Below are 27500 nucleotides of genomic sequence, written 5' to 3'. Positions count from 1 at the left end.
TCACATCTCCAGCTTATTTCCTTATACATTCATTTCGTGCCCAGTGTCACTTAAAACCTCCCGGCCTAAGCCTGTGGCCTTTTGCGGGTCCTCTCCAACCACCAAAATCTCTCTCTCTCCCCACCATTCACACATTTCCCATTATCTCTGCCCCAGGGCCATAGCCTCGGGGTACCCTTAGTTAATTCTTCTGTTTTCCTCTTCCTTGTTTCAAATGTTGTTGTTGTTATTATTATTATTATTATTATTATTATTATTATTATTATTTATAAGATTAATACTGTTGCTACTATTACTACTAATAATAATTGAAATATTCAACATACAATCGCGTGTAATTAGAAATTTAATAATAATAATAATAATAATAATAATAATAATAATAATAATAATAATAATAATAATAATAATAATAATAATAATAATAATAATAATAATAATAATAATAAGTAATTTTATCTGTGTGAGACTGCTCATGAAAAGTATATACATTTATAATTCCATACTTATATATACCTTCATTCTAAATGCTGAATCGAGGATGATTCCCGTTTACAGGAAACTTTCTCAACATCAGCTGCTCAATATTCTTATGTAAGAGAGAAGAAATTATATAATAAGAAACATAATGGAAGACATGATATCACTGAGGCCCGTGTTCAAGCAGTGAACTCATATGCAAAGAATGACATTACGTCTCACATCTTTGTAATTGACCTTGTCGGTAGACCCAGTTCGTGGAGTTGCCGTTATTACCTGTATATAATTACTGGTAATGCAGTAATTGGTGTTCCTAGTATGAGAGGAATAAAAAAAAAAATTAATGGCCGATGGTCGCTGTGTTGTGGGGCCCAGCGTTCAATGACAGGAAATGTAAGATGACCTTTTTTTTTTTTATTTTAATCTGTCAGCAATTTCCTTATTGGGTTGTAAAGTTCGAGTCTGTCTTTCTGTTTCTACTTACTGGGATATAAAGGTGGAGTCTGTTTCTTCCCCACCCTCTCTCTCTCTCTCTCTCTCTCTCTCTCTCTCTCTCTCTCTCTCTCTCTCTCTCCTCTGTTATTTCATCCTCGCTCACTCTTTTCCATAAATATTAGCCCGCTTTCTTCTACCATTCTAAGTTATTTTTCTTCTCGCATTCTTGTTTTCACAAACATTAGCTCACTTTCTTATACCATTTTAAATTCTCTCTCTCTCTCTCTCTCTCTCTCTCTCTCTCTCTCTCTCTCTCTCTCTCTCTCTCTCTCTGTAAGTTATTTCATCTTCTCGCGTGCATGCTTCCACAAACATTAACTCGCTTTCTAATATTTTAAATTCTCTCTCTCTCTCTCTCTCTCTCTCTCTCTCTCTCTCTCTCTCTCTCTCTCTCTCTCTCTCTCATTAACGAATATGAGCGCTTTTCACAAAAACATTCAGAAATGGTCAAGGTTTTCGCTGAAACTTATTACTTGAGAGATATTACGAGGAAAGTCCCCCAAAGCCCCATCTCGTGAACTCTCAGATACCAGGAAATAGTTTACTCCGTGGATCTTGATTTCCTGGTAAAGGCAGAACTGCTCGAGCATTAAAAGGATATCTCTCAGAAGTGGTTGTCATTTTTTTTTTTTTTTTAGGGATTTTCCTGTTTTCCTGTGTTCCTTTGTATGTGGGATGGCTTCGAGGAAAGTAGATTACCTCACTGATGTTGGTGGAGGTTGTGTTTTCACCTATTCCTTTTTAGTTTTCTATAAAAGAAAGCTGTTGTGCCGGCTTTGTCTGTCCTTCCGCACTTTATTCTGTCCGCACTTTTTCTGTCCGTCCTCAGATCATAAAAACTACTGAGGCCAGAGGGCTGCAAATTGGTATGTTGATCATACACCCTCCAGTCATCAAACACCAAATTTCAGCCCTCTGGCCTCAGTAGTTTTGATTTTATTTAAGGTTAAAGTTAGTTATAATCGTGCTTCTGGCAACGTTATATGATAGGCCACCACCAGGCCGTGGTTAAAGTTTCATGTGCCGAGGCTCATACAGCATTACATCGAGATCACCGAAAGTAAGGTCTGTTTTCGGTGGCCTTGATTATACGCTGTAGCGGCTGTACAGAAAACTCGATTGCGCCGAAGAAACTTCGCCGCATTTTGTTACTGTTTGTTTGTTGATTATTCTTATTTTTTTAGGAATTTTTGTGTTTCCCTCTATATTTATGATGGGTTCGAGAAAAGTAGAGGTTGTGTATTGACCTATTCCTTTTTGTTTGTTTATTTTTTCTTTTTGTCCTTCTTTTGATACCTTGAGATATCTCTTTGAGATTGCTAGAGATATCTCAAAGAGATTTCAGTGAAATTCTGGGCTAGAGTCAGCTATGGGGCAAGGAATAGGGAGAAGAGACATTCTCGAGATTATTGCTGATTTCAACCAAACGATAAAATCAGTCTGGAATATCATAAACTTGAAAAAAATGTCAACATACCCAATTTTTTTTAAGGGAATGTCTGTATTGTTTCATTCTCGCTGGGGATTCGAACTCTGGTCGTATTGCTGATGATGAGAGAATTTTAACTAATGACTACGAGGTATCAAATATATATATATATATATATATATATATATATATATATATATATATATATATATATATATTATATATATATATATATGTATATATGTATATATATATTTATATTTATATATATCTAATTTATATATATATATATATATATATATATATTATATGTATATATGTGTATATATATTTATATTTATATATATCTAATTTATATATATATATATATATATATATATATATATATATATATATATAATGTGTGCGTGTGTTTGCTCGTATGAGAGAGAGAGAGAGAGGCCGTCGCTACAACCTTTCTGAAGAGGCCCGGCCCAGCCCTCATGTTGTCCTTTGCCCTATTACCTGTGTCATACCATGAAACGGGCATTGGCGTTGCCAACGTCAGATTATTTAACCTTTTGCAGTTCGTCTGTTTGTCTTATTACATTCTTGTATGTGTAAGTGATTAGTATGGATGTGCTGTTCGTTGGTTCGGTCGTCATATTTGATCAATTAAAAGACGTGGCGTTGGCACACACACACATACACGGAGTGATGATGAGTGTTTGGTTACCTTGAAACTTTTTTACGATGAAATGCAACTTTGCTCAGCCGTCCACTTGGAAGATGCGTCAGAACTGCAGGTAGTTAGAGAGAGAGAGAGAGAGAGAGAGAGAGAGAGAGAGAGAGAGAGAGAGAGAGAGAGAATTCAGTTGGAAGGTTTGTATTTTAGAGCTTTGATGTTTTTCAGTGTTTAGAAAAACGCGAAATTCTGTGTATTTGAAACTGTAAAGTGCAGATGAAATTATTATTAGTATTCGGAAAAAGAATACTTTTCTTTCAAGAGAGAGAGAGAGAGAGAGAGAGAGAGAGAGAGAGAGAGAGAGAGAGAGAGAGAGAGAGAGAGAGAGAGAGAGAGAGAGAGACTACCCAGTACGATCGCACACAAACATTTTGTTACGACACCTTCGCCAAACAAATGACATACGAATCAAAGACATTGAATTTTCAAAGTAACAAATTTTATAATAACTTTAGGATTAACAAATCACACGAGGAGAATAGAGACTGAAGTCATTATTGTCTTAAATGATCTTAATCATATACATCATAAACATGCACGTGGTTAAGTAGCACAGATGCAAACATGAATGGCATTTGACAGCCGCCTCTCATTATCTCGTCGTCAGATGTGCTTCTTGTTTGCGTTTCTGGCAAGATTTTAAGACTTGTCATTGGATTTGCGGGACTTATCTTTATAAGTAACGACAGGCAAGTGTGTGTGTGTGTGTGTGTGTGTGTGTGTGTGTGTGCTTTTGGGGAGATACACAGACTGGCTGAAATAATGTTGGGATTTGGATGCACTGTTATTATTATTATTATTATTATTATTATTATTATTATTATTATTATTATTATTATTATATAATAGTAATAATAATAATTATAAATTATTATTTTTGCATTATTATTATTATTATTATTATTATATATAATATTATTAATTATTATTATTATTATTATTATTATTATTATTATTATTATTATTATTATTATTATTATTCTAAGCAAAACCGTTATTGGAATATTAACAAATGTACTTTCTTACCGCTGAATCTCTATTCATGTATTTCCGCGACATTTGCACACATGATACATGAATAATAAATTCGGTCTCTTTGTCTCCTTGGTAACTTTCTTGTCAAGTTCTGGCACCTCGAACAACGGCAGTCAACTTCAAGAGTTTTTTTTTTTTTTTATTGTTCACCGGGTCTAGTTTTAATCTTCCCAAGAGTGGCCTGATTCTTACCCCCTGATTTGATTTACATAATTGATATATGATTTTATGTTTATGAAACCAGGTAGATTTGCTTGAAGTGTCGCAAAAAAAGGTTGCTTTGCCAGGCTTTCATCCTCTTTGTATCAGCATGTAGGAGTGTGTGTAGACTCTCTCTCTCTCTCTCTCTCTCTCTCTCTCTCTCTCTCTCTCTCTCTCTCTCTCTCTCTCTCTCTCTCTCTCTCTCTCTCTCTCTCTTGGATTCTCTCTCTCTCTCTCTCTCTCTCTCTCTCTATATATATATATATATATATATATATATATATATATATATATATATATATATATATATATATGATATATGTGTGTGTGTGTGTGTGTGTGTGTGTGTGTGTGTGAGAGAGAGAGAGAGAGAGAGAGAGAGGGAACGAGAGAGGTAAATGCTCTTACGTTCCTACACGTAATACGAAGAATGATCGGCATGAATGTCGGCTAATTGAACGCCCTCAGGGCAGGGCATATGCTCGCTTTTTTACTTGTACCAGTCAACCTTGGTAGAGTAGTGTATTATAGCAGAACTACGAGCCTGGATTTGGTTGTCGTGTTGCTTCGATTCCGTATAGGAACAATTTGATACGTTAGGTAACAAGTTGAGAATTGTGGATATGTTTATAATTATTGATTGGGTTTCATCACTCTTTTGGTGCACTTTTTCCTTTAGCATAATGGGCATTCAATTCCGTAAAAGCTTGTCGATCAAGTTAACTGCGATATGAATAATAGTTATCATGATACTGAAAACAGTTATAATAATTGGCTAGTTGATTCATTTATGAATTTATACCTGTTGTGTCATAAGCACTGAATCTCCCCTCTCTCTCTCTCTCTCTCTCTCTCTCTCTCTCTCTCTCTCTCTCTCTCTCTCTCTTAGGTGGCCGAAGGTTACCTTGATGTGAGTTTTTTTAATCAGATTAAATCTTCCAGTTTTATTCGGCCGCCTTTTTTCGCCTTTGTCTCATCTAGATAAACTAGTGGCTTCATGCATTAGCTGTACGTTTGAGCGTGCCTATATGGTTCATGATTTATGGAAACATGATCATACAGTTCCTTTGGTCATTTATTTTTCTAATTTCCATCGAAAACTCGCAACACCAGTCGACGGTGGATATTAATCAGTGGCTTCAGAAGCTGATTTTACCCAGAAGTTTGCTTTAGCTCATGTGAAGGATTTTTTAAAGGTTTGCCTTAACAGAAGGTTGGAAAAAGTATTCATACCTTTGCTGTAAGATCAAGGCGAACTGCCTTCCTTAAATCCTGTGCATTTTACATATTACTTTTGAAATATGCGGATCCAGTTTAAACATTCCTTGTCTGATATTTATAGTCTTACGTAAGCTTTGTTTTCTGAAACTGGTTCAGGAAAAATATTTCCTTAAAGCTTATAATTAGAATAAGCTTATCTTCTTTTGTACATGACTAGTAGAAGGCGTGATTGTTTTCGCTAACAGAGATTGCACTATTTTCCTGTGCATGCCTTATACACTTTTAAAAGTGTTCTCTTCTGGTTTCCAATCTTTTTTTTTTTTTTTTTTTTTTTTGTTTAATGACCAGACCAATATAAAAGTTGTCACATAATTTACACGGGATTTAGTATAAACATCCTAAGTGTTGTCTGGAGAGTTCTTCATGAGGCATTTTTTCATTGTATTGTTGTTCTTGAATGCTGCATCAGCTCTAAAGTTCTTAAAGAGATGGGGAGTATCTTTGAAATTATTACTTTATTGTAGTATGAGCAGGTCTTTTTTTTTTTGCATTACATGTTTCTCTGTCAGTATTTTCATATAAAGTCCTTTTTGGCGCTCTTAAGGCTTTGTCAATACCGAATTAGGATTTTTAAATCTTTTCCTACTGTATATTCGTAACTACCTCTATTTCGTTATCAGTATACACATAGCTGTATGCACGTAATGATCTTAGAAGCATTGTTTTTGCCAGAATGAAAATATACATCGGCAGAAATTTTTGTAGGGTTTCTGAACACCATAAATTTAAGCCCATTACTAATTCTCCGTATTAGGCAAGCCAAAAAGGGTAGGTTACTGTCACTTTCCACTTCCAAAATGAATTTTATTGATGGGACCAGTCTGTTCTATTTACACCTAAGAAAGCATTTGCAGTTTGATACCCTGGCCAAATACATATTATGTCGTCAACATTCCTGAGCCATGTTATATTCCTTGGAATTATTTTATTTATATAATATTTTAGTTTCAAATACCTGCGTGAACGGATTGCTTCAAACTAGAGGAAGAGGTTTGTCAGTAGTTACAGCAAAATGTTAAAATTTTTAATTCAGATATACATTCGTGTTCCGGTTATTTCAATTATATATACATACACACGCACACACACATATTTATACATATACATACTGTATACATATACACACACAGTTATCTCGGGTAAGGTCACAGATGCCAAAGCTTACGTGATGCATCCCAAAATGTAAAGCAAGCATTAAAATGAATGTTGCCCTTGTATATATGAAGCGGGCTTTAACTGATCGAATTTGACAGGAGAAATATACATTGCCTAAATGGAAGATGTCTCAAATGACTGTCTTGGGGCTTATGGACTGTCCCCACTTTGGACAGGTCAGATATGACAGGTTCGAGATGTCGGTTCGTTTATATAATGGACAGAGATGTTAGACATCCCACGCTGGCTGCGGCTGCATTAAGGAGATGAGAAGTCGAAAGAGCTTTTATTTATTTATTTATCTATTTATTTATCTATTTATTTATTTATCCCTGTGGCCTTAGTGCAGGCTCGCCAGTAGCTTCAATGACTGTTTATTTATTCTTATAATTATCCTTGTATGTACAGGACAATTGAGCATAGGTGACTGTTTATTTACTCATCTGATAATTTATGTGTTTATTTGTGTAGCACGGGCTCAGTCACCCACGCAATAATATTCATGCAAGAATGTTTTGATGTACTTAAACCGTGTTCCTTTTTTATATATGTATTTATAAGGTTTCCTACCTGTTGATGCCATAAATAAGTTTTGTGCAAGGCGAGTAACCCTTTTACAGACAGCTCGAAAGTGTAAGAGCATTTGTTGGCATAAGGCCATCTTAGCCAAACGTAAATAACAACGCGAATAGACTTAGCAAAAAAGTAAACGGTAAAAGGTCTTCGACTGATATGAAGTGCATTAAAGGGGACTTTGTCCTGAATAGCTGCTTGTGAAAGGCATATCTCTTCCTCTTCTTCTTCTTCTTCTTCTTCTTCTTCTTCTTCTTCTTCTTCTTCTTCTTCTTCTTCTTCTTCTTCAGAGGAAAGTATGTCTGTAAGCTTTTAGTCTTGAGTTGTTTCTTCCACAAGACATATTTTTTCTCACTTCTTCAATTGGGAATGTATTTATTGACTATTGGTCTTGAGGGCGTAAGTGACTGCCGACAGCTGGGCTTTCAAGCGCTTGTCCCCGTTCGGTCAGCTGTGGAGTTTAGTTGTTGTTGTTGATAAATAAGGATAAATACATTATTTAAGAATTAGATTAGTGCACTTAACGGAGAATAATAATTTTTTCCGCAAGAATTCAGATTCATTTTTATAGATTTAATGCTCTTAACGGTGAATAATAATTTTATATTTATTTAAGAATTCAAATTAATTTTTATAAGTTTATTGTTCTTAACGGCGAATAATAATTTTACACATTTAAGAATTCAAATTCATTTTTATAATTTTAATGCTCTTAACGGTAAATAATAATTTTTTCTCCTTAAGAATTCAAATTAATTTTTATCTTTAATGCTCTTAACGGTGAATAATAATTTTATATTTATTTAAGAATTCAGATTAATTTTATAATTTTAATGCTCTTAACGGTGAATAATAATTTTTTCCATAAAAATTCAAATTCATCTTTTGAAGTTGCTTGACTCGTTTTAGCTTTTGCATTATCATTGATTAATCGTTAGATATTTTTTTGCTCAATCAAGGATTGATTATAGCTCAATTTCGGATGACCAGTACTCTGTCTTCTCGCAATCAGTGTTTATTTTTAACTCTGTTCCTCTTTTTCTCTTTGCAGTCACTGATTGAAGGAGGTCAGGACATCGCGTCGAATGTCCCCGATGTTTAGAAGTGAATCACCGTCCTTCGGTCCAGTTGTATAATTGGTAAGTAACAAGAGTTATGTTGTTTACTTATTTGTTTATGTATGTCATCGCATTTGCGTTCCGTCGATCAGTTTGTGTTTTGTCGCAGATGAAGCAGCGAAACAATATTCGATTCTTGTTCGTCTTAATTTCTGAGTTGATTATTTCTCTCGTGAGTACGATAACGGAGTAACACTGCTACCGTTAATTAAAAAATGCTCATAGTAGCATGAGTCTTAAAATGGAGAAGCAAATCCACAGTTATGTACATGTATTTAAAGATAAATCTGTACTGATTTATCTTTAACTATATGTACATCATATTATACATAACTGTGGATTTGCTTCTCCAGTACTACCATTACTAATGATGGTTATTTGATAATCAACCTGATATAAAAGATGAATAAAACATCTGCTTATGGGAAGTGTAAAATGCATTCAGAAAAGGATAAGGAAAGCACTAGTGGTACGAACTCCTACATAATCTTATTAGTGACATAAACATCCATATATATATATATATATATATATATATATATATATATATATATATATATATACATATATATATATACATATATATATATATATATATATATATATATATATATATATATATATATTATTACTTAATTAAACTTACTGCCTTGTCGAGGATTACACTTGGTGAACAGTGTCGTGTTGTTCCCGTAGACTGTCACAAATCTCCAGTTCACTGTAAAAAAAGAAAAAAACTACTACTAATTTTTGGCTCGAGAAAACCAGAAATATCCTAAAACCAAACCTCTTATCAAACTTGCGGATTTTCACTACTTAAAGAATTATTATTTAAGAGACAAACAAAATAATAATACAAAAATTATATAATCCAACTGATGGCATACAATTTAGATAATAAATGTTGAATAAAGACAATAACAAAATGTTATATATAATCCAACTGATGACGTACAATTTAGATAACAATTTTGAATAAATACGGAATTGCTTGTTTAACTGTACTGGCAATACAAAAAATATAATCCAAATGGTTACATAACCAAGAGAATAAATATTGAAAAAATATAAAGTCGGTTGCTTAATTCTACTGGCAATATATATAAAAGGCGAATTTCATCATTCAAGCAAATCGCTATCCTACCAGCCGGCAGCAACCATCTCCAAAACTGGTGAAACCTACCGCGGAACCGTTTGTTTATATGCGTCTGCGTCTGCGTCTGTGTGTGTGTGTGTGTGTGTGTGTGTGCTTGTGTATTCTCCCCCCGTTGTTTTTAGTAGTGCCAACATGGGTACATGTCACTGCTACTTTATAAGGTAGGTTGTCTCTCCAGCGCAGACAAGGTTTACCTTATGATTCATCTGCATTTGACGGGATGCAGTGAGAAGTTCCCGCTTGATGTTTACCTGTCTGGTTGCATTGTTTGGCTGGTGTTGAGAGTTGTGCCATTAGCATTTGTTGTTGCGTCTCTCTCTCTCTCTCTCTCTCTCTCTCTCTCTCTCTCTCTCTCTCTCTCTCTCTCATTTTTTTTTATTTTTAGCATGAAATCAAGTGTCAGTTTAATGCAGTTATTTATTTATTGATTGAATGATTTATATGTTTATTTATTTATTTACGTATTTATTTGTTAATCATAAGTATCCTTTTTAGTCTTATAGATTTTCTCTTTTAGAAGAAGTATATCGTTTATTACAAGTATTGTGTTTCGGGCTACGACGATCACATTTGCTACGGTACTTGTTTCCAATGTTTGCAGTACTCCATCAAAATGTATTTTAATAATAATAATAATAATAATAATTAAACAACCAACATTTTAATTACCCCTGAAAACCAGTTACATAAAACTTGAGTGAGTGAGAAAGATCAGTGCCACATTAATGCTATAATTGCTGGGTCCTAGATAAAACGTCCTTTGCAGAAATATCCGAAGTAATAATAATAATAATAATAATAATAATAATAATAATAATAATAATAATAATAATAATCTTCACTTTCTGATTTTCTGCGTTGAATTTTATCTTCAAGGAATAATAATAATAATAATAATAATAATAATAATAATAATATAATAATAATAATAATAATAATAATAATAACTAATTTTGTTCTTTCCATTGGATTAATTCATGCTTGGCTGAATAAACCTTATAATGCATTCTGCAGTTTTTTTTTTATGTGGTGGTTTATTAAAGCGTTTAATAAGGTCATTCATTTTGGTCTCCTTTTAAGAGTGTCAGTGACTGACGGTTTTACATCTCAGCACAAGCTGACTTTCGTCTCATTTTGCTTCTTTATTTTCAGTCTTTGTTTTGTATTCTTCATCCTGTTCTTTTTCATATATGCCTCCTTTAAAATTATTTTTTTATTTTTATTCTTTGTCTTGCATTCTTCATCTTTTTCATTTGTGCCCTTTTTAAATTTATTATTTTAGTCTTTTCCTTCTTGTTATTTATTTTATATTCATCTTCTTTTTTCATATACGCCCTTTTTTCAATTTTATCATTATTTTGTAGTTTTTTCTTTCTCGTTATTTGTTTTGCATTCTTCGTCTTCTTTTTCATATATGCCTTTTTTCTTAAAAATATCATTATTTTAAAGTTTCTTCCTTCATGTTATTTGTGTTATATTCTCCGTCTTCTCTTTCTTATATGCCTTTTTGTCTTAAAAATAGCATTATTTTACAGTCTTTTCCTTCTTGTTATTTGTTTTATATTCATCTTCTTCTCTTTCTTATATGCCTTTTTCAAATGTGTCGTTATCTTACATTGTTTCCCTTTTTCTTTTTGTTTTATATTCTTCATCTTCTTTTTCATATATGTCTTTTTTAAAGTTATCAAAATTTTACAGTATTTTCCTTCTTCGTGTTATTATTTTGCATTTTCCTTATATATACTTATTTTTCGTGTTCATCGTATCTGGTTTTACATTTTCACCTATATATACAGTGCGTCTTATGTAGGTTACTCTCAATCGTAGTTAGTCATGTTTCACTGGGTTGGACTTCAGACTTTATCGATGGGCTGGAGTTCAATTTCTGAGCGTGATAGTTGATGATAACTGTTTTCGATATTTGCTATTCAGTTCAGGTAACAGATAAAAGACAAATGGAGCCGTAAAATAAGTCTTTTCAGGCCAGCCCTAGGAGAGCTGTTAATCAGCTCAGTGGTCTGGCAAAACTATATATATATACTTTATATATCAATCGTAGTTAGTCATATTTCACTGGGTTGGACATATATGCCGAATGATATATGATGATAACTGTGTATCGATATTTATATGCAGTTATAACAGATAAAATAAAATATATATATATGTATGTATATATATATATATATATATATATATATATATATATATATATATATGATGTGTGTGTCTTTTATGTATTTTTCTTAGATATTAAAAAATATGCAACTGGAGTAATATAAAATATAAAACACGACTGCTTGGATGCATCCATTTGCGACTATATTTGAATGAACGTGTTTGTTTTTCAGCATTGGTCTCAAATACACGGACATAATATGTTTAAAGTCCTCTATCTCCTTGTTTTATAACATTTAAGAATACCTATAAGTAGACATATTTGTTCACGAATAACAGTTTTTCGCGAACGTGGTTTTTATAAGCATCAAATGAACCACCAAAAATCGTTTTAAATACCTCTGACTAGATTTTGGTATCGCTTTAAATAATCGTAGATATAAAAGTATTCATATTTTCTTCTTATGGGTCAAAGTTGCTTGAAATTTGCTTCGTATTTATATTTCAAGAAACTCGTAACATTGGAATTCAACGTGAGTTACGGCGAGAGATTCGTAAGCTAAAATGCCTTTAATAACAAGGCAAAATGCTTTGAGAACAACGTTGTTCAAGCAAATACCCTGAAGTTAAAGAGGAAAGAAAAAATGGAGGATTCTAAATTAAAAAAGTGATTTATGAATCCGTGAGGCGTATTTTGACAGTGCTATCACGAGGGGGCAATGTACTATAATGATCATGACGCTGTGTCATCACTTTTTAAGCCTAAGTCCGCTGTGTAGTGGGCCGGTGTGGAGGCAGCGACCATATATTCTGTAAGACTGTTTATGCTTTTGTTTTTGTTCGTTTAGTTGTCAGCAAGACCCTCAGATTTCTGCTTGTGCAACTCCCAGTTATGCCTGAGTTCATGTAATCCGTGTGGTTGCAGGAACATCAGATTTATGCTTGTAAATTTGTCAAACTGGTGTTTGCATATATCAGATTTGTTTACAAGTACGTACGTTAGGTTTAAGCATGAAATTACCTTAAATTTGTGCTTTCAAGATCGCGAGATATGTGCTGAACGCACAATACTTCATGTCTCGAAATGGGTTGAATTTGTGCTTACAAGTACGTCAGCTTGGCGTTTTGCCGATACGCCAGGTTGGTGCTTGCAAGAACGTCAGCTTGGCGTCTTGCTGATACGTCAGGTTGATGTTTGCAAATACGTCAGCTTGGCGTTTTGCTGATACGCCAGGTTGATGCTGGCAAGAACGTCAGCTTGGCGTTTTGCTGATACGCCAGGTTGATGCTTGCAAGTACGTTAGCTTGGCGTTTTGTTGATACGTCAGGTTGATGTTTGCAAGTACGTCAGCTTGGTGTTTTGCTGATACGTCAGGTTGCAAGAATGTTTTGCTGATACGCCAGGTTGATGCTGGCAAGAACGTCAGCTTGGCGTTTTGCTGATACGTCAGGTTGATGCTTACGTTAGCTTGGCGTTTTCCTGATACGTCAGGTTTGACGTCAGCTTGGTGTTTTGCTGATACGTCAGGTTGATGCTGGCAAGAACGTCAGCTTGGCGTTTTGCTGATACGTCAGGATGATGTTTGCAAGTACGTCAGCTTGGTGTTTTGCTGATACGTCTCGTTGATGTTTGCAAGTACTTTAGCTTGGCGTTTTGCTGATACGTTAGGTTGATGCTTGCAAGAACGTCAGCTTAATGCTTTGCTGATACGTCAGATCGATGTTTGCAAGTACGTCAGCTTGGCGTTTTGCTACTGTTTCAGATTGATGCTTGCAAGTGCGTCAGCTTGATGTTTTGCCGATACGCCAGATTCACGTTTGTAAGTACGTCAGCTTTGAGTTTTCTAGTACGTCTGATTCATGTAAGCAAGTACGTTAGATTTATGTTTTCCAGTACGTCAGATTCATACATCAAGTACGTCAGCTTGATTCTTGAAGTGCGTCAGCTTTATACTTGCGAGTACATCATCTTCTTGTTTACAATTTCAACAATTATGGTGTATGAAAGCATTAACTGTCCGCGTACATGTCTGGCTAGTTACTCGTTATTTACTCTTGAGAGCATCAGCTTATATGATAAGGTAATCACTTTTGAACCTTGAACTCATTTCTCTCTCTCTCTCTCTCTCTCTCTCTCTCTCTCTCTCTCTCTCTCTCTCTCTCTCTCTCTCTCTCTTTCAATAGGTCAAGATGGAATTAGCCAGGATAATAAAAAGGAAGATTCATGGCTCATTATGTAAGGCAGGGCCTGGTCCCCCTTTTTTTCAGGGGATTACAGATGTCAGTCTGCGACGCTGACAGATATGTCACATTTGTTAATTTATATGAAAGGTTGGCCTAATTACAGTCTCTCTCTCTCTCTCTCTCTCTCTCTCTCTCTCTCTCTCTCTCTCTCTCTCTCTCTCTGTCCAGTCGATGTATGTTTCGCTTGAAGAAGTTTAGTGATTGTTGTTTTAATTTGTATTAATTTTTATGAATACATAGTAACAAAAATGCCACTTATCCTGATTCCTTCTCGATTTGTTGTTAATTGTAGATTCCACGATTTGGTGTTCAATGTGGATTTGTAATTTCTTAGAGTATTAACCATATATTAAAGCTTTCAAAATGGAAAGTAACTCATTGATTCTTACCTATCCACTGTTTTGACTTGTTTGTATAAGCTTCTGTTGTTGACGTAAGCTTTCTGTTCGTTCGGGTCCCGAAAGCGAATATAGGCCTCAATCAATCACTTTCCTGTTTTGGTTTCGAGTTTCTAAGACGAGCGAGAGTGCACCTTAATAAAAAAATACAAAAATAGATATTATATATATATATATATATATATATATATATATATATATATATATATATATATATATATATATATATATAACAGTATATTATATATATGTATATGTATACGCATATATACACACATACATATGCATATATATATAGAAATCATATAGATATATTATATATATATTATATTTTTATGTATATATATATATATATATATATATATATATATATATATATATATATATATATATATATATATATATATAATGTCCTTAGAGTAATATACAAGTGAATTATTTTTAATTATCGGGGATGATAATGAAGTGCGCACGTCAGATTCCATCTGAGTCAAGCAGTGGCGGTCTTGTATAAATATGATAATGGTAATCATAATGAAAACCTCAAGTCGTTGAATATTTATGGCGTCCCTGGACCAGTTCTCTTAACGCTACGGAGGAGAGAGAGAGAGAGAGAGAGAGAGGGAGACGGAGAAAGAATTATGATATGGCGATTGATTAATCTTGAGTTTTGCCTGTTGTTTATGTTGTTGAGATTCCTGTTGTCGCTGTGGTCTTGCCAGTTGTTGAAGAGGTTTCCGTTGTAAATGTAACGTTGATGAGGTCACCGTACGAGGGATTATTGATAAGTGGTGAGAGGTACTGAACAGTAATAGCTTTCAACAATGATATGTAAATCCTCCCCTTTTTTTTTTGTAGCTGCGAAACCAGTTTGCTGTATACCATGACACAAATAAACATGACATTGGAAGTAAATCGAGAATGTTAAGCTGAAGGAATAGTTCAGACATTCCAAGGTGTTTGAGTGCTAAACTTGAAAACTATTTGTGTCTAATTAGGTATATGTATATATGTATACATATACGTATACATATATTCACACAGTGCTTCTTGAACGTGTGTTGATTGACCTACCATTGTATATCTGTATGTTTCGTTTAATTCGTTGCTACAGTTATCTTTAGGAAAAAACTTCCTTTCAAGTCTGTCAGTTAATGATTCAACCCTTCGTGTGTTCCTTCCTTCCATCTGCCTGTTTTTGTAAGTCTTTTATTGTCCATATGTCCAACTTGCCAGAATAATTGTCCGGCAATCTTGACAGTCCTTCAGATATGTGATAGGTAGTTTGTCAGTTTGTATTGTCAGCTAGTCACTTCTTCAGTCTTTCCAATACCATTCTGTCCGTTGGTTTTTTTCTGCTTGACAGTCAGGCTTGTAGTGTGGACATCCTGCTTGACAGCCAGTCTAAATATCCTATCAGTTAGACAGTTCTGAAGGCCCTCGAATGCTTGTTTGTCTAACCGTTCTTCTCTCTTTTCAAACTGGGTGTCTGACCTTCCCAGTCACTCAGTCTGACAGTCACTCCATTATTCATTTCTACCACCAACAGGAGCAACAATCTTCTTGTTTCTCCAGGTTGTCTGCTTGTCTTGCTACTCAGGTCATTCATCCAGTCTCTCCAACATTGTCTCGTTAACAAGAGGAACCGCGATGTTTGGCAGTTAGTCCTGTCTTGAGTCATGCAGTCATCCAGTCAGTCAATACCGTTAGCAACAGGTTTCAAATTGCTTTGCTATCAACCCGTGAGACTTGTTACCATCGGTAAGTCTTATTAGCACCAAAAGCGAGAATGCACTGTCATCACGCCATGTGTCTTGTCACTGTCAGTCAGTCTCGTTAGCAAGAGGAAGAAAACTGCTTTGCAGTCAGTTCATATGTTATGTCAATTCCATTAGCAACAGGATTCAGAATGTTTTGTTGAGTCCATGCGTCATGTCACTGTCAATCAATCCTATTAACAACAGGCTCCAGAATGCTTTGTTTTCAGTCTATGTGCCATGCCATTGTCCACCAAGCTTATTAGCAACAGGATCCAGAATGCTTTGTTGTCAGTCCATGTGTGATGTCACTGTCAATCAGTCCTATTAACAACAGGATCCAGAATGCTTTGCAGCCACTCTCTGCCTCTTGTTATTCTGTCAGCCAATTTCATCAGCAGCCGACTGCCGAATGCTTTGGTGTTAGCCTGGGTGCCTTGTCACTTTCAGGCAATCCTGTTAACAGTAGGAGCTAAAACGTTGAGCAGTCGGTTCGTACGTCTTGTCACTCCGTCAGTCTGTTCCATCAGCAACAGGATTCAGAACGCCGTGCAGTCATACTTTGCAGTCAGTCCACGCGTCTTGTCACTATATCAGTCAATCCCAATTAGCAACAACAACAGCAAAAATTCTTTTGTCTTTCCTTTTTCTCTCTCTCTTTCTCTCTCTTTCTTGACGCAGCAAAACCAGAAGCCGACTCATCCATAAATGGATGGCGGATGGAGCTTGGATGTTTGTGATTTTATTTATTTAATTAATTTTTTTTGTGTGTGTATGCTGGCTCTTAGCTATGACTGTTTGCTGTCCTTTTTTATTTTGCTGTGTAAACAAATTCATGTCTCTTCTGATTGTTTGTTTGATGCTTACAACTCTGTTGAAGTGTTGACATTCTTTGTTGCTTTGTTGCCAGAGTATTTGTAAATGGAGAGTTCTAAAAAACTGAATGCAGTAGGTTGGAAAATCATCAATTGTGAATGATACAGATATTATTATTTCTATTGATAAATATACTTTATCGTCACCAGTATTATTGTCTTTTATCGCTATTATTTTCTTTACATCACCCTAACTATCCAGTATCCTCAGCTACTTTCCATAATTTCAAGGCCTTTTCACGGTCATATCAACATCTGAATACAAAATCTTTTAGGAGAGATGGATATGAGTAGTGAAGGCTAATTTTAGGACAAGTACTCTCATCTCGACTCCTGCTGTGGCGAACATTTGCTATTCTGGAGGTGTTCCCTGGGAACACATGAATCTGATGTCTGTCAGGTGACTGTAAATTTTCTTGATGAAGAAGCCTCCTTGCTTCCTAAACAAACACCCCTCTCCTCCCCTCCCCAACCCCGCACCCTCCTTCCTTGCTTCACAGCCACTGTGCAATATATATATATATATATATATATATATATATATATATATATATATATATATATATATATATATATATATATATATATATATGTATATATATATATATATATATATATATATATATATATATATATATATATATATATATATATATATATATATATATATATATATATATATATATATATATATATATATATATAATTTGTGTATGTATGTGTATATATATGTGTGTGTGTATAATAATAGAAATAATCAGAAGTTTATGTATATATATAGATATATTTGTGTGTGTAAGTGTGCGTACAAGGCTTTAATTCGCAGGTATGTTTGCACCTGGTGTAAATTATCCTCTCTAGAGGAATTTATGCTCCCCCTTTCATTCTCAAAAACTCAGGATTTTTATGAAGAGATTTTGATGGGGTTAGTTCGAATATCGTGTTAAATCTGGCACGTATTGTACCGATAACTCAATGCATTTTAATTTTAAAGTTTGTGAAAGTTTGTCCTAGATTTTCTTCAAATGAAAATCAAACCCGAACTTAACTTCCTTTTCACATGAATCATGTCTGAACCAGTAATTGGTTAATTGATTGATTTGTGTGTGTAGACTTGCGTTGCTGGGAACCTTGAACTGATGGGCATTGAGCTATGTCATACACTGAGTTTTTATCCAATTTTAATTGAGTTCACCATATTATATGGCCATTTCAAAACTCAAATTATTCGTGACTAAAAATGCGTAGATTTTTGTTTCTGTCCAAATCTAAGGGATTGATAGTCAACTTGAAGGAGTCATCTTCTCTGCTACGTAAATAGTGACTTAGACGTACCTCTGTTCTATTGAGGGTTGAACGTAGGATACTTTACATTTAAAAAAGAAAAACTCATTTAAAGCAAATGTCATCTCTTTCATGCCAGGCTTTGCTCAGCCATTATTTGTTCTAGTTGTTTTCAATATTAAACCATTAATTGACACTCTTGAACACACACACACACACACACACACAAACACATATATATGATTGGTGTTTGTTCGTTTGTGTGTCCGTGTTGCCTACATATCAGGGAACACCCAGGTGCTGTACATATTGAGTATGTGTGTCATAATGTTGTTGCAGGCAAACAACACACCCAGGAGGGATGACGAAGACACCTGTACATTATATCGTAGTAACTAAAAAGAATGTCAATGACATTAACGGAGTTGGACGGAGGTTACGAATTCTCCTGTTTGTTTGTTTATTTGTTTAATCACAAATTATCTTAATGGAATTTGAGTGATGGTCTATAGGCCAAGGAAGATTCATTTGGTTTTGTAATGAATCTGGATGTTGATGAGGATCAAGAACTTTTTTTAATGGAGAATGCATTCTGTAAATAGATTTTAAGTATATTGTTAACAACAGTATTACTATATGTAGGACAGGCTATGGTATTATTATATGTCTTTTCCTATTTAGAGGGGCTTGGACCAGAAGAGTACAGCCTTCCGGTTCTCAGCAATTCTCCAGAGATGTGGTTGCAAGCCTCATAGTATTGTCTTGCCCCAAGCTGAACGTATCATTAATGCTTAGATCGACTTAATTATTATTATTAATATTATTCATTATTATCATCAATCAAATCACCCACCATTCTCTCCGCCCAAAACTTCCATTAGTCGACACCATCGGGTGCAAAACCATTCACTGGCGTCCCTGAAGGTTCGTGGATATGGCCCTCAGTGTTTTCTGTGAGAGACTCATTGTTTGCAGTGAGTGACTCGGAGCTAATAACGCCCCGTGAAACTAAGGGGGTTTCTGATCCTGGTCTGGGGTTCTTTGGACCTTGGTCTAGGGGACCATTTGGTCCTCCCTTGGCCCGTTTTGGAGATCCCCCGCCGAGACCGCGGATCCTAAATTGAGTCTCGCACTTCCCCACAAAGACTCCTTTGGCCTCACATCCACACCCCGTGTGTTGTGGGCACGATCTCTCTCTCTCTCTCTCTCTCTCTCTCTCTCTCTCTCTCTCTCTCTCTCTCTCTCTCTCTCGCTCTCTGTGGAGAAGTATTTTTTTCTTCATTGGCAGTTTGTTACTGGTGTTTTTTGTCCTTCGGTGCCGGTGAGAATACAGGAACTCCCTGTAAATAGGTATTTTATGGCTCTGAACTTCAAACAATATTTATTATTATTATTATTATTATTATTATTATTATTATTATTATTATTATTATTATTATTATTATTATTATATGCCGAAGAGAAATTACCATATAAAGAAAAATTTACCATGAGAAAGACAATAACAATAAGAAAATCCATATTATATAAAGAACTCCTGTTGTTATCGTATCAGGGCCACATAAAGGAAATACCTTGCAGGTACGATATTAAAAACTAAAATAAATCGAGGATGCCTCACTTCTGCCAAATGAAGGTGCCTTGGTCCGAGCTTCGGGACGGTACGAAACGTCCGTAGTGCCGGGACTTTCCATCTCGATCTTCTCGTATACTATCGTTATTTTTTACGGCATGAGAATAGGGCTGATGGTAATGGATAATTTATTTTTTTATTTAGCATGGCTTTTGTAAGAAATGGAACTAGATGGCAAAAGATAATGGTTACTAGGTTAACAATAAAGCCATTAATGTTGATTGGGCTATTATTATCATCATTTTTTCAAGTTAACTAAAAAAAAGTTTAAAAAGCAGAAACATTCTTGTTTACCTATATCTCGTTCCAGATATATTCAGCACATATCTAAAAAATAAACAAAATTGCAACCAGTTTGGAAGAGAGAGAGTGAGAATGACTATCATATTGTAGGGGACTCTGAATGGTTTTCCCACGTTGGGATAAAAATTAACCTCGCCGAGGCCTTCCATTTGTTGTTTTTCTCTCTCTCTCTTTTTCTTTCTACCCCAGCTGGGACCTACAACACTTAACTAACTACTAAATACATAATTCCCTGCTTAGGTGGACGGAATCATAAACGACCTGTAGAGAACGCTACCAAATCGTCTCTCCTCGTCCGATTCGGGGATCGAACGCTTGCCATTCACTTCGTGGTTTGAACTCACCATCGCGTGCTATGAGTCTAGGAAGAAAGTGGAAGCAATGAATGCCCGTAATGAAAGGCAACTAACGCAATTCTCTGGTAGTTAATCCAATATCAAGCAGAGGTGACAACGAACAGATGGCACGGAGAAATGAAGGAAAAGACGGTACGTCCCAGGTGCGGCCGCAAACTCTCTTATTGGCGTCAAATTCCCTTTTAAAACGACATTGAAGAAGGGAGTGAAGTGGATTGAGCGTCTCTGCTGCCACCTGCAACATTAAGGTGCAGTGAGGTGCATAATTCGCTAATTTATCGTTTAGTGAAAAGAAAATATACTTCTCTGTAAAATTTTGTTTGGCAGAAAGTAGTGATACAATTCTGTAAATTATTTCGTCGAGAAAGATGTAAAATTTGTAAATTATTTCGTCGCGAAAGATGTAAAATTCTGTAAATTATTATCAAGTGGAAGGTAATTATACAATTGTGTAATTCAGCATTATTGAGTGAAAAGTGGATAAAGTAGTCGATAATTCTGGAAGAAAGGACAAACAAGTGAGCGCAGAAACGGCATATTTATGATAAGAGGCGCAATGACTTTGAATGCACTGATAACAACTGCGTTTTCTGAATAGGAGGTAATGCAGAGGCAGATGCTATAAACTGCGAGGATGACAAAACGGTTTGCTGAAAATAGATTGTCACTTACAACCATAGTCGTGAATAGTTTATTCAACTATAACCATAGTGTTTAAGAAATGTTCCCCTTTAAGCCAAGGTTTTTGTAAAGACAAACCTACAACTTTAAGAGGAAAAAAAATGACCTTTAAAACAAGCCATGGAACAAGAGTAGCAGCCGAGACAAAGAGGATGCTATATAGAGCATGATAATTATATAGTGCTATGCAGATTAGGGTCATTGTAAAGATTCTGTATAGAGCACGATCATTATTCATCTTGAGTGGAGGCTGAAATGGAATTTCGTGAGTACAAACTGAAAAGATGCCAAGTATAGTGAGCAGAGAATCATAGGAAAAAGTACAAGACTTTACAGGGGAAACATAAAATACGATGATGATAACGAAGTGAATTAAAAAAAAAAAAAAACGAGAATCTCGAGAATACCAAAGAAAGAATTTTTCAGTGGATTTTGAACTTTATATGCTTCGTTACAATATGCCGGTGATACTCTAACCTATAGTGAGCAGAGAATCGTAGGAACAAATATAAGACTCTGCAAGGGAAATTTATAAAATACGATGATGATAACGAAGTGAATTAAGGAAACAAACAGAAACCGAGAATCTCGAGAATGCCAAAGAAAGAATTTTTTCAATAATGCTGAACCTTATACGCTTCGTTACAATATGTCGGTTGATATTCTAACCAGGTAACAGAAAAACGATGTCGGGACGAGGCAAATTCTGGGAGCCGCTAACGAACCGGTGAAGTTTCGAGTTAAGTAATGATAGGAAGAGAAATCTGGAGTACAAAAATATAATACTGTTGGAGTCGTCACGAGGTGAGCAGCGCAATGCTTTTTAACCGGATTTGGGCTCCTTTGTTACCCGGAGACAAAACGCATTTTTTTTGAAGCTCTTCCCTTCGACCTTTGGAGTCGGCGCTGAACTTTGTTTTTTAAAGACAGAGCAGATCCGCTAGTGACACTATGTTTAATGTTCTACTTTTTGTTCTTTCTTATTTTTTTTAACAAATCCGCTAGTGACATTAATTTTATACTTTTTTCTTTCTCATTTTTTTATTTGTTCCATTATTCAGCAGAGAGGTATATTGGAATATTATATTTAATAATTTTCTTAAATTGATTTCCTATTTTTCCTATAGTTTCCATAACATTCAATGATTATGCTAAGAAGTTTTCTCTTTACTCGTCGCAGAATTTGAGAGAGAGAGAGAGAGAGAGAGAGAGAGAGAGAGAGAGAACCTAGAAGTCTTATATGTATGTTGTTTGCATGTTTACATCTTTGAAATATATATGAGACGTTCAATATGTTATGGTGACAATTGCTAACTGGAGCAGCGTGTTAAAAATAAAGTAATGTATTGTATTACTGTATCAGTGTTTTCCTTAATTGAGTATGGTGTTAAATATTACTCATTAAATCAATGTTTCAGTTTTTTCGCAGAATCAAGCACAGTGGCGTGTTCGAAACCGCTTCACAATGTTTTGGCTACACTCACTTGTATGAATCTGGGTTACGTGACTGGACAAGGTCAACAACTGCTTGTTGATACTTATAACTAGTGATATTGGACATTGTACAGCGTGCATTTTATTCTTTACTGAAAACTATGCTGCTGTTTTTACAGGAGAAACAACTTCGTTGTGCATTTTACAGGTGCATTTATAACCAGCTATTACTTATTTCATGAAGAAAACGAGAAAGATAGAGAGACCATTAGGATTAAGAAGAGAGAGAGAGAGAGAGAGAGAGAGCTAGAAATCTTATGTATAAACATTAAAACTAGACGACCGGAGAGTAAAAAAATATTAAAAGTAAGTTATACACAATTACGCAATGGAGAGAGAGAGAGAGAGAGTGAAAAGGTATTAAAAGTGAGTTATACACAATTACTCAACGGAGAGAGAGAGAGAGAGAGTAGAAAAACATGTGCATAGAGCCTAAAAACTGCGCAGGCGCGGCCGCGGGCGCCGGCTAGGTGAGGGAGCGAGGGGAGGTAAAGAGGAATAATAAAAACCCGGGAGTCATAAATACGAACGTTTGTGATTTATAACGTTCATTTTTATTCATGGTTTATGTATCGCCGTATCTCCCGATTCCTGCTTAGGGAGGCATTCCTTCGTTGAACCGGCAGCCATTGTTGTGGGATTTTATGGTCTTAATTTTTCCTTTACTGCTTAGTCCTGGTTGCGGCCGTGTAGTTTTCCTCGTCAAAAAAAAAATAAAATAAAAAACTGGTTGTAATTGTAATGGAAGTAGTAGTATTAGTGGTAATAGTAGTATTAGTATTAGTAGCAGTTTGATAATGAAGAGCTTGGATAAGGGTCAATATTTGTATCAAGTCGAATCAAGGCTTTTACATACAACATACATACATACATACTTACATAATAAATACATGTATTTGTGTGTTGTGAGTGTGTATATATATATATATATATATATATATATATATATATATATATATATATATATATATATATATATATATATATATATATATATTGTTCCCTCAAGCAAACTTACTTACAACAAATAAATAATATATGAAGGTGAATGAAAAAGCAAAGTGTACTTGACTGTACCCTTAAGCAAAAGAACAATATAAAATAAATAATAAATGAACACCCATTACAAATGATACAGTTAAATGACTAAAAAAATTGCATCAATAACGACTAATAAAGTCACAGAAAGTGGAACATATTCATTCATTTGATTCCCATCAGGAGTTTGTCATCCTCAAGCAGAGAGAGAGAGAGAGAGAGAGAGGGTTGATTCCAGTAAAGCTTATAGACAGGATTACCCTTAAGGCCTCTTTAAGGATGCAAGAAAGGTACAGTAAATATAAGAAACTGAACAAGTAAAAAGTATAGCTGGTGTTTTTTTTCTATTTTTATCAGTTGTTTGTCAGAGGTGTCAGTTCCAAACTCCCAAGATTAGAGTTCGTCGTTCATTACGCGTTGACTCATCTGGAGATAAAGGAATGAATTTTAAAAAATAATAATAAAAAATAATAGAGATTTCATTGCCCCTCGTTACGATTGAAGTCGGGGACAGGAAGATCACTGGTGTTGAAAAATTGTATGATTGTGGGGATTAGAGCGTCAAGTTTTGTTTTATTAAGGAAATTTCTTTAGCGTTAGGTAATTCTCTCTCTCTCTCTCTCTCTCTCTCTCTCTCTCTCTCTCTCTCTCTCTCTCTGCTCCCAAGAGTTTGGAGGTATTTCTTTGAAATAATTATAGGATGCGATCAGAACCTTGATTGGCACAGCGTATGCCAGTGAAATAATAATAATAATAATAATAATAATAATAATTATTATTATTATTATTATTATTATTATTATTATTATTATTATTATTATAGTAAGAAATTTACAGTCTCGCGAAATACCGTTAGATAATAGAAATCCACAGTTGTATAGTAATACATAGTAATACTATTCACTACTTACAGAGTAATATTATTTACTATATAGTTTTGGATTTTTATTACAAAATAATAATAATAATAATAATAATAATAATAATAATAATAATTATTATTATTATTATTATTATTATTATTATTATTATTATTATTATTTGAAAACACTTAAGGGGTAGTAGTACTCACATGTATAAAGATGCGTCGGCGCAGCTGTTTCTCTCATTTGTAATGTTCTTTGTCTTGCGTAATTTATGGCCTGCCCTCCCCAGTCTAAAAACCAGCTGCAACATTTGACGGCAGGACACGAGAGTACCATTACTATGTGACCTTTTTCTTTTTTTAATTAATTTCTCTCATATGATCTAGCAGGAATGCAGAGTCGAGCTCAACATTTAATCATTTTTTTATTTATTAATTTCTTCCTTATGATCTAGCATGAATGCAGTGCCAAGCACATCATTTATGATTTTTTTTATTTATTGATTTATTTGATTTTTTTCAAAAGTCAACGTGAATGAAACCTAAAAAGGATGAGAATAGAGTGGTAGCTAACTTAAGAGCGTGCTGTAAATCCGCCGTGTGAGTGACGGAAGGTTATAGAGATCAGGAGTTTGTTAGATTGACACGTAACTTGCGCTCAGAAAAATACACATTTTCATATTCTGCAGATGGGATCTTGTATGTGAATGCTTGTTTGTATTGCTTCCTGAAGACATTCCAGTATATTAGAAAATTCTAAGGGGTTGTTGGCTAAAGAAAGTGATTGAATCTTATCGACTGAATTCGTTATTCGTAATTAAAATCTTTTATTCACAAAAAATATTCATCTGTATACGACGTATATACCCATTAAAGAAATGTTATTGAAAGCCATTTTTCTTTTTGCCGATTTATTACGAAACTGTAAGAAGGTCTTATATCAGTTGTCTTGCGAATAAAAAAAGATATTTATCTTCGGTGTCCCAGTTTATAAACGTAAGGGACTCCACATTAACGTAACATACAAACAGAAACATCAATTAAATTCCTTTAAGCCGACCCACTACGAAATCGTAGTGATATCGTAAGTCACTAATCTTATAAAAAGAATCTTTATCTTCTCCAGATCTCCACCTGTTAAATCCCCTCGAGTCCCTTCTAATGGAACGACCACGTAACATTTGCGGAGGATTACCCGGTGCTCAGGTGGATGCAGAGTTGGGTGGGGGGGACGGGGGGAATTTAGCCACTTTTTTAGAAGACATTTTATTTCAGGTCTAAAGGAATTTTGAAAAGGATAAAAATGTGGCCTTTGGAAAAATAATTTTTTTTTTCTTATTCGTCAAAAATATTTGATAGGTTTAACAAAGTATACCGACTCGAAGATTAGTTTTTTAAAATCCTATTATAATCATTATCCATTAATTGTCTGATATGTTACTGCGAGTTAGCGTCATAGCGACAATGGCTGAAGACCTCGAATATAAGCATGTTTCCTAAAAATTGATAATGTTTGAGATACTCTTTATAGAAAGTCGTAGTAAAACTAAAGATATATATAATCCGCTTATGTATACAAGTGATTCTACTCAGAATCAAAAAACAATTTCATTAAAGAACTAAAAATAAACCAAATCCAAAAATGGGAGAAAATGTCCATATCAAGCCACTTCAAGATCACCTTAATATCAGAAGTCTTGTTCATTTGAGACTGGTGTTGTCATCACTATTAGATTGAGGCTACCGTCATCAAGAATCAGATTTCCTAAACGTGAGTGGGGTAGAATAGAACCAGTTACCTGACTGAATGAGAAGGCGGTCACTTTTTCAAATGCAAGAAAGAAAGAGATAGAAAAGTATATGTGGTCTAGTGGTCACTCTACTCGCCTTTCAGCAAGAGGGAAATGGTCCGATTCTCGTGTAAGGTTAAGTAATTCAAGCACGTTCCGGTTAATTCCAGTGTGCCTCTCTTGACCTAATTAATTAATTAAGTACCAGGTAATTAGTTGACTGTGATGGGTTGCAGCTAGGATCGAGAAGAGAATTTTCCTAGCCGCATTGACGCACGCACACATAAAAACACATACACACAGACGTGTATAAAAATATATATATATATATATATATATATATATATATATATATATATATATATATATATATATATATATATATATATATATACAGGTGAAAAAATAAGAAACAGGGTGTAGGTCTGACCGGTTTCGACTTTATTTCCAAGCCAATGGCTTGAAATAAAGTCGAAACCGGTCAGACCTACACCGTTTCTTATTTTTTCACCTGTGGTAATAAATGATAAATGAATCACGTACAAAAGTATAATAATCATCATATATATATATATATATATATATATATATATATATATATAGATATATATATAGATAGATATATATCGTATATATACATATACATATACGTATGTATATACATACATACTTGTTACCTTTAAATACTGTATAAAACTCAGTGCACAAAACTTTAATTGTGTACATATATGTATATATAAATTTATGTTTGCGTGTATTTATTCATTAGCAACGAAAGTGCACATTCTGAAGTATGTGAGTCAGTATCATTGGTGAAAATATTATTTTCTTAATGTAAGGTCTCACTCTTAACTTGTACCCTAGCACTAAAACAAATACGCGATCAGGTCAAGTTCATATTTTTGGTGCCTACCAGAAAATATGTATCTGCCCAAACTTAGATGGACGTGGCCATTTTGTCTTAAGATGTAATCGACAGAAATTACATCCTCACCTCCTTCTCCCTCCCTCTTTCGG

At 34.6% G+C, this 27500-nt stretch overlaps 1 protein-coding gene across 6 annotated transcripts in view; it reads left to right on the top strand.

Annotated features, from left to right (window-relative positions):
• Positions 1–27500, top strand: part of LOC136850167 (semaphorin 5c-like) — a 252704-nt gene that overhangs the window by 191268 nt on the left and 33936 nt on the right. For all 6 annotated transcript variants that reach the window (XM_067123785.1, XM_067123789.1, XM_067123787.1 and 3 more), the window contains one exon: positions 8425–8512. The gene's annotated coding sequence lies outside the window, so the exon portion shown is untranslated. The remainder of the gene's footprint in view (positions 1–8424; positions 8513–27500) is intronic.

This window comes from Macrobrachium rosenbergii, chromosome 21 (genome assembly GCF_040412425.1).
Source record: "Macrobrachium rosenbergii isolate ZJJX-2024 chromosome 21, ASM4041242v1, whole genome shotgun sequence".
Taxonomy (NCBI): Eukaryota; Metazoa; Arthropoda; class Malacostraca; order Decapoda; family Palaemonidae; genus Macrobrachium; species Macrobrachium rosenbergii.
This window is presented reverse-complemented; position numbering and strand designations above follow the sequence as displayed.